Genomic DNA, 6,335 nt, shown 5'->3' on the forward strand with positions numbered 1-6,335 from the left:
CTTGGAGAGGTGGGGCGGTGGGGACAGGTTCCTGGGTCCCAGGAGTCTGACCCGTGGGAAAGAGCTGTCACCAATTGTTCTGGGTGTGTGGCTCTCCTGTGGCCACTGACCAATCACCACAAACTGGCTTAAAACAACACATGTTTATTCTCTCACAGTTCTAGAGATTAGGAGTCTGACATGGTCATTGGGGGCCATTATTTTGTCATTCTAAAGATCACAATCAAGATTTTAAAATATAAAAAACGGATTCGTCCAAATGGTTTGATGCCTCCAATGTGCCAGGCTTGAGATAAACTAATGAACAGAACAGTCATAACCCTCCCCCACACATTCAAGTGGCTCAACCCAGGAACCTTCACTGTGATCTCCAAAACCCCTCTGGGTGGTAGCCTTCCGTGTTCCCTCTGGAGCTGCTGCCACCAAGGTTTACAGAAGAAGCAGGAAGGAGCAGGATCACACCATGGTCATCTCAGCTAGTAAACTTTTGCTCCTTTTATTATTGAAATTAATTGGCAAAATTAGTTTTTTAATTTTAGGTCTCTGGCTAAGGGCATTGTGCAAACAGGGATTTCCAGCCAGTGGGGGCTCTCAGGAGCCCTTGTCACACCCTTCACACCCTAAAGAAGGAATCCTGTGGCCCCAAATGATGTATTCCCTTGGGGACAGGGAGGGACATCCCCTCCTTCGGGTGGAGTTTAATTGGCTCTTCTCCCAGGATTGTGGAAATGGCTGAGGAGATTCTCAGCTTCCCTGGAGACTTTCCTTTCCTCCAGGCCAGCCCAGCTCCCCACAGAGCCACTGGTGTCAGCCAAGCCCTACCCAACAAGCAAGAGTGGAGGCCAGGAGGTGCTGGGAGGCTCTGCTTCTCTTGCTTTAGTAGCACCCAGGTCATCCCAAACCCCAGGACCTTTGCACACCTGCTCCCTCTTCCAGGAAGGCACCCTCAGCGGGGCTGGGAGCCAATTCGCATTTGTTACTGATATGCTTGGGCTGTCAGCCATTTCACTGTGTTTTCTAAGTTATGTGTCTTTTTTGCCTTTTATGCCTCCCTTAGTGTTTTGTGTGTTGTTGTTTTTTTTTTTTTTTGTGTGTGTGTGTGTGTGTGTGTGTGTGTGTGTGTGTTTTGCAGTCAAAATACTAGAGTATTTTCTAGTGTAGCATTTTAGTCTTTTTAATGACTTTTCATTATATATTTTTTGGTGATTTTCTTAGAGGGTCCTCTAAGAGCTTACTATATACATGTTATTTTTTGTGGGGTTTTTGTGTATGTGTGTGAGCACAAACTCTGAGCTTTATTTCATTGCAAGTGATGTTACCTATGTACACATTTTTTTCTCTTTCAAGTTAACTGCTGAAATTGCCCTTAAAGAGACCACATTGTAAAATGTACTTAATTACTAATTTATTAAATTTTCCTGTCAATTGACACTTTTTGTATGGAGCCTTTCAAGGATGTTTTAAGAGTTTATTTACAATCACTGAAAGCCGGTGGTTCTGTAAAACACAGGTAATTGTATGCTCCTTAAACTCAACATATATATATTTCAACATTTAAACAGAAGCCCATTTTCTTCCAAAGTAATTTCCTCCCACTTTCTCATAAAAATAAAAGAAAAACAACATTCATAGTTTTAAAAACCAATATACTGGACCCAAATCAAGGTTTCTTTACAAATGATGTATTTTTCCAAAAAGTTTAAAAGACATCACAGAATAATCTGATGTTAAAGTAAATACTCTTACCACAGCAGAGTAATTTAAGAAATATTGTGCAGTATGTGAACACCATATTTATGTAGTACATTGTTGTATATGTGTTTTTGTTTTTTTTCTACACACGTTTCTGTTTATTATGGCAAAGGTGAAAACGCCACCTCCTCCACAACAGCAACCAGTAAAATTTATCCCAAAAATAACTCGGTTCAAAACAGGTCTGTTTCAGAAAAAAAAAAAAAAAGGAAAAGAAAAATCTTAACAAGAGTTTTAAATCCTACTTCAAAACAGAAGAAACAACTCCATCATTGGCCACAGGGCCCAGCCGGCCCGCCCTCGGGAAGCAGGGCAAGACAACACGACGTCTAGGCCCAGCTCCACGCACGGACTTGCTGGTGCTTTAACTGGTGTCCATCCTCGCGTGGTAAGCGTCCAGCTGGGCGTCCAACTCCTCCGCAGAGATCTGCTGCTTTCAACTCGGCCGGTGCCCCTGCCTGCGCCCGGGCTGCCTCCGCGGGCGCCTCTCCGGGTGCCGCCGAAGCCTCCAGATCCTCGGTTTCTAGTCATCCCGCCTGTTTACACTCCGTGCTGCGTGTCTATCTGTGATGTGACGAGCTGGATGTTCCTGGGGCAGCCATCCGAAGGGACGCCGTTGTGCTGTTCCATAGCTTTCAGGGCGTCTGCCTTCCGCTCAAAGTGCACATCGGCTGTTCCCAGACGGCAGCCAGAGCGGTCGTAGTGCACGGCGGCCTTCTCCAGAGCCCCAAATTCAGCCAAGAGTTCCTGGGTCTCAGCGTCGGACACTCCGAAATGCAGGTTGGACACCAGCCGTTTCCCACCCGTCTCCACGCCGGCGCCACCGCCAAAGCCGCTGTCAAAAAGGTCCTGTTGCCACTTGTCAGGAAGTTGTTTCGGGAGGTTGTAGGGCCCCGGCCGGTTCCTACCTCTGCCGCCCGGTTCTGGATGGGCCCGCCGACCCGGCTCACTCATGCAGCGGCCCGCACTCTGTCACCGCGGCCTCCCTGGAAGCCAGCCCGGCCCCGGCCGCGGACCCCGCTGGCTCCGGTTCAGATTAATTATGTCGTCCAGAGACATGTCCATTTTGTCCGCCATGGCGGGCGCGGTATTCGCCGTGTTTTTGTTTTTTTAAATATATTTTTGTTGATTTCTGAGAGGAAGGGTCGCGGGGGAGAGAGAAACATCAATGATGAGAGAATCATTGATTGGCTGCCTCCTGCAGGCCCCACACTGGGGATGGAGCCTGCCTAGGAATCAAACCGTAACCTGGTTCATAGGTCAATGCTCAACCACTGAGCGACCCTGGCTGGGCTAGTTGTTTTTTTACTGTAGCAAAATGCACATAAAATTTGCCATTTTTAACCATTTTTCAGTGCACAGCTCAGTGGCATTAAGTACCTTCACGTTGTTTTGCATCCATTCCCACCATCTCCAGGACTTTATCATTTTCCAAAACTGAAACTCTGTCCACCTTAAACACTAACTCCTTGCCCTGGCTGGTGTGGCTCAGTTAGTTGGAGCATTGTCCTGTGCACCAAAGGGTCACGGGTTTGATTCCCCGACAGGGCACTGTGGGTTCAAGGTCGGATCGGAGGCCACTGATAAATGTTTCTCACATCAATGCTGTTTTCTGTCTCTCCCTCTCTAAAACCAATGAAAAACATATCCTTGGATGAGGATTAAAAAACAAAACAAAAACACACTAATTCTTCCCCACCCTCTCCCAGCCCTGGCTCCCACCATTCTGCTTTGTTTTTCTTTTCTATTTTTTTGTTAATCTTAACCTGAGGATATTTTTCCATTGATTTTAGAGGGAGTGGAAAGGAGAGGGAAAGACAGAGAAACATCAATGTGAGTGAATCACATCGATTGGTTGCCTCCTGCACGCACCCGGACCAGAGTCCATGGACCTGCAACCGAGGTTCATGAAGAATCAAACCTGGGACCCTTCAGTCTGCAGACCAACACTCTATCCACTGAGCAAAGCTGGCCAGGGTTGCTTTCTTTTTTTCTCTTCAGTTTTTTTTTTCTTCAAGAAAAACGATTTTAAATATAATGTTACATGCAATAAATATTAATATCTCAAGAAAATGAGTTACATGCAATAAACACCAAATATTCAAGAAAAATGATCTTACATATAATAATTTTACATGCAATAAACATTAATATTCCAAGAATAAAAGGATTTTAAGTATAATAATATTACCAAAACTGTACTAACATAGTATATCACAAAAGTTGTAGGAAATATTAAAAATCTGCAAATAACAGGATTACTTCTATTATATTCTAGTATATATTATTTTTCCCCCTCTGGGTCTATTTTTGTTCATCAGTTTATGTTGTTCATTATATTCCACAAATGAGTGAGATCATATGATATTTATCTTTCTCCAACTGGCTTATTTTGCTTAACATGATGCTTTTAAAGTCTATTTTGTTGGATATGAGTATTGCTACTCCAGCTTTTTTTTTCTTTTCTTTTCCATTTGCTTGGAAAAATTTTTTCCATCCCTTCACTTTCATCCTGTGTGTGTCTTGTTTTGAGGTGGGTGGGTCTCTTGTAGACAGCATATAGTTGGGTCATGTTTTTATATCTATTCAGCTATTCTACACCTTTTGATTGGAGCATTTAATCCATTTACATTTAGGGTTATTACAGAGAGGTACTTATTTATAGCCATTTTAATTCTGTATGGCTAGGTTTCTCTCTCTGTTTCTTCTCAGCAATCCCTTACAGCAATCCCTTTAGCATTTCTTGTAATGCTGGCTTGGTGAACTCCTTTAGCCTTTTTTTTTTTTTTTTTTTTTTTTTTGTCTGGGAAGCTCTTTATTTGACCATCTATTTTGAATGATAGCCTTGCTAGATATAGTAATCTTGGTCTCAGATCCTTGCTTTCTATTACCTTGAGTACTTCATGCCATTCCCTCTGGCCTGTAGAGTTTCTGATGAGAAATCAGGTGTCAGCCTTATGGGAGCTCCTTTGTAGGTAACAGTTTTCTCTTGCTGCCTTTAAGATTCTTTGTCTTTAATTTTTGACATTTTATTTTATTTTTTTAAAAATGTTTTTTATTGAGTTTTTACAGAGAGGAAGGGAGAGAGATAGAAAGTTAGAAACATCGATGAGAGAGAAACATCGATCAGCTGCCTTCTGCACACCCTCTACTGGGGATGTGCCCAGTACATGCCCTTGACCGGAATCGAAGCTGGGAACTTTCAGTCCGCAGGCTGAGGCTCCATCCACTGAGCCAAACCGGTTAGGGCTAATTTTTGACATTTTAATTATGATGTGTCTGGGCATGGGTCTGTTTGGGTTCTTCTTGTTTGGGGTTCTCTGTGCCTCCTGAACTTGTGTGACTTTTTCCTTTTCCAGGTTAGGGAAGTTTTCTACCATTATTTCTTCAAACCCCTTCTCTTTTCCTTTCTCCCTTTCTGCCTCATCTGGCACACCTACTATTCTAATATTGTTATGTTTCACATCGTCCCACAGCTCCCTTAAGCTGTCCTCCTGTTTTTTCTTTTTTTTTTTCTTTTTGGTTCTCTAATTGAGTGATATTTTCTACTCTGTCTTCTAATTCACTAATTCAATCCTCAGCTTCCCCTAATCTGCTGTGTATTCCTTCCAATGTGTTCTTTATTTGTTTTATGTCATTCTTTATCTCAGACTGTTCTTTTTTCATAGTTACTATATCTTTTTTCATTTTGTTGAGCATTTTTAACATCATTACTCTGAACTCTGTTTCAGATAAATTTCTTATCTCTGCTTCATTTATCTCTTCTGCAGAATTCACTAGTTCTTTCATTTGGGGGTTGTTTCCTAATTTTGGTTGTCTGTTTGGGTTGGTGACTGTGTTTTAGGTAGATCTTCTATACCAGCAGTCACCAACCTTTCTTACCTCACAGACAACCAATAGTCCATGGACCACTGGTTGGCGACCGCTGCTCTATACCTCTCAATCTCTAATGCAGGACAGTGTTAAAGGCTGTTTCTGACTAATTGGATCAGGCAAAAACTCAAAGCCTCCAGAGACCGCCTCTGTCCACAGACTAATAGGATTCCATTTTTTTAAAAATATATTTTATTGATTTTTTACAGAAAGGAAGGGAGAGGGATAGAGAGTCAGAAACATTGATCAGCTGCCTCCTGCACACCTCCTACTGGGGATGTGCCCACAAGCAAGGTACATGCCCTTGACCGGAATCAAACCTGGGACCTTTCAGTCCACAGGCCAACACTCTATCCACTGAGCCAAACAGGTTAGGTCAGGATTCCATCTTGAGTTGCCTGCCACCAGCCAGGCAATGGTGAATCTTTTCAACAGGGTGGGGCAGTTGCTCCTGCCTGGAGGCTAATTGTTACTTTTAATCTCTTAAGTGGCCTCAGTGCAAGGTGTTTTCCAATGGGGTGTGGCGACTGTATTCCTCCCCAGGCAAGGCAGTGGTCTCTGTGGGAAAGATGTCCTCCGCTGTGTGAGGGAATGACTCAGCCCAGGAAACTTGTGGTGTCTGCCTTCTGAGCTCTATCCCCCGAGTCCCCAGTCCTGGGTTCCGCCTTCACAGCTCCAGTCCACTTCACCATCCCTCTGCCAGAGCACAA

At 43.5% G+C, this 6,335-nt stretch overlaps 1 pseudogene across 1 annotated transcript; it reads right to left on the reverse strand.

The window, feature by feature from the left end:
- Positions 1 to 1,293: 1,293 nt before the first annotated feature.
- On the reverse strand, positions 1,294 to 4,222 carry LOC307100068 (THO complex subunit 4-like; annotated as a pseudogene). The gene has a single exon. The product of its transcript is annotated as a THO complex subunit 4-like (transcript).
- Positions 4,223 to 6,335: the final 2,113 nt, after the last annotated feature.

This window comes from Cnephaeus nilssonii, assembly GCF_951640355.1.
Source record: "Cnephaeus nilssonii genome assembly, chromosome: 5".
Lineage (NCBI taxonomy): Eukaryota > Metazoa > Chordata > Mammalia > Chiroptera > Vespertilionidae > Cnephaeus > Cnephaeus nilssonii.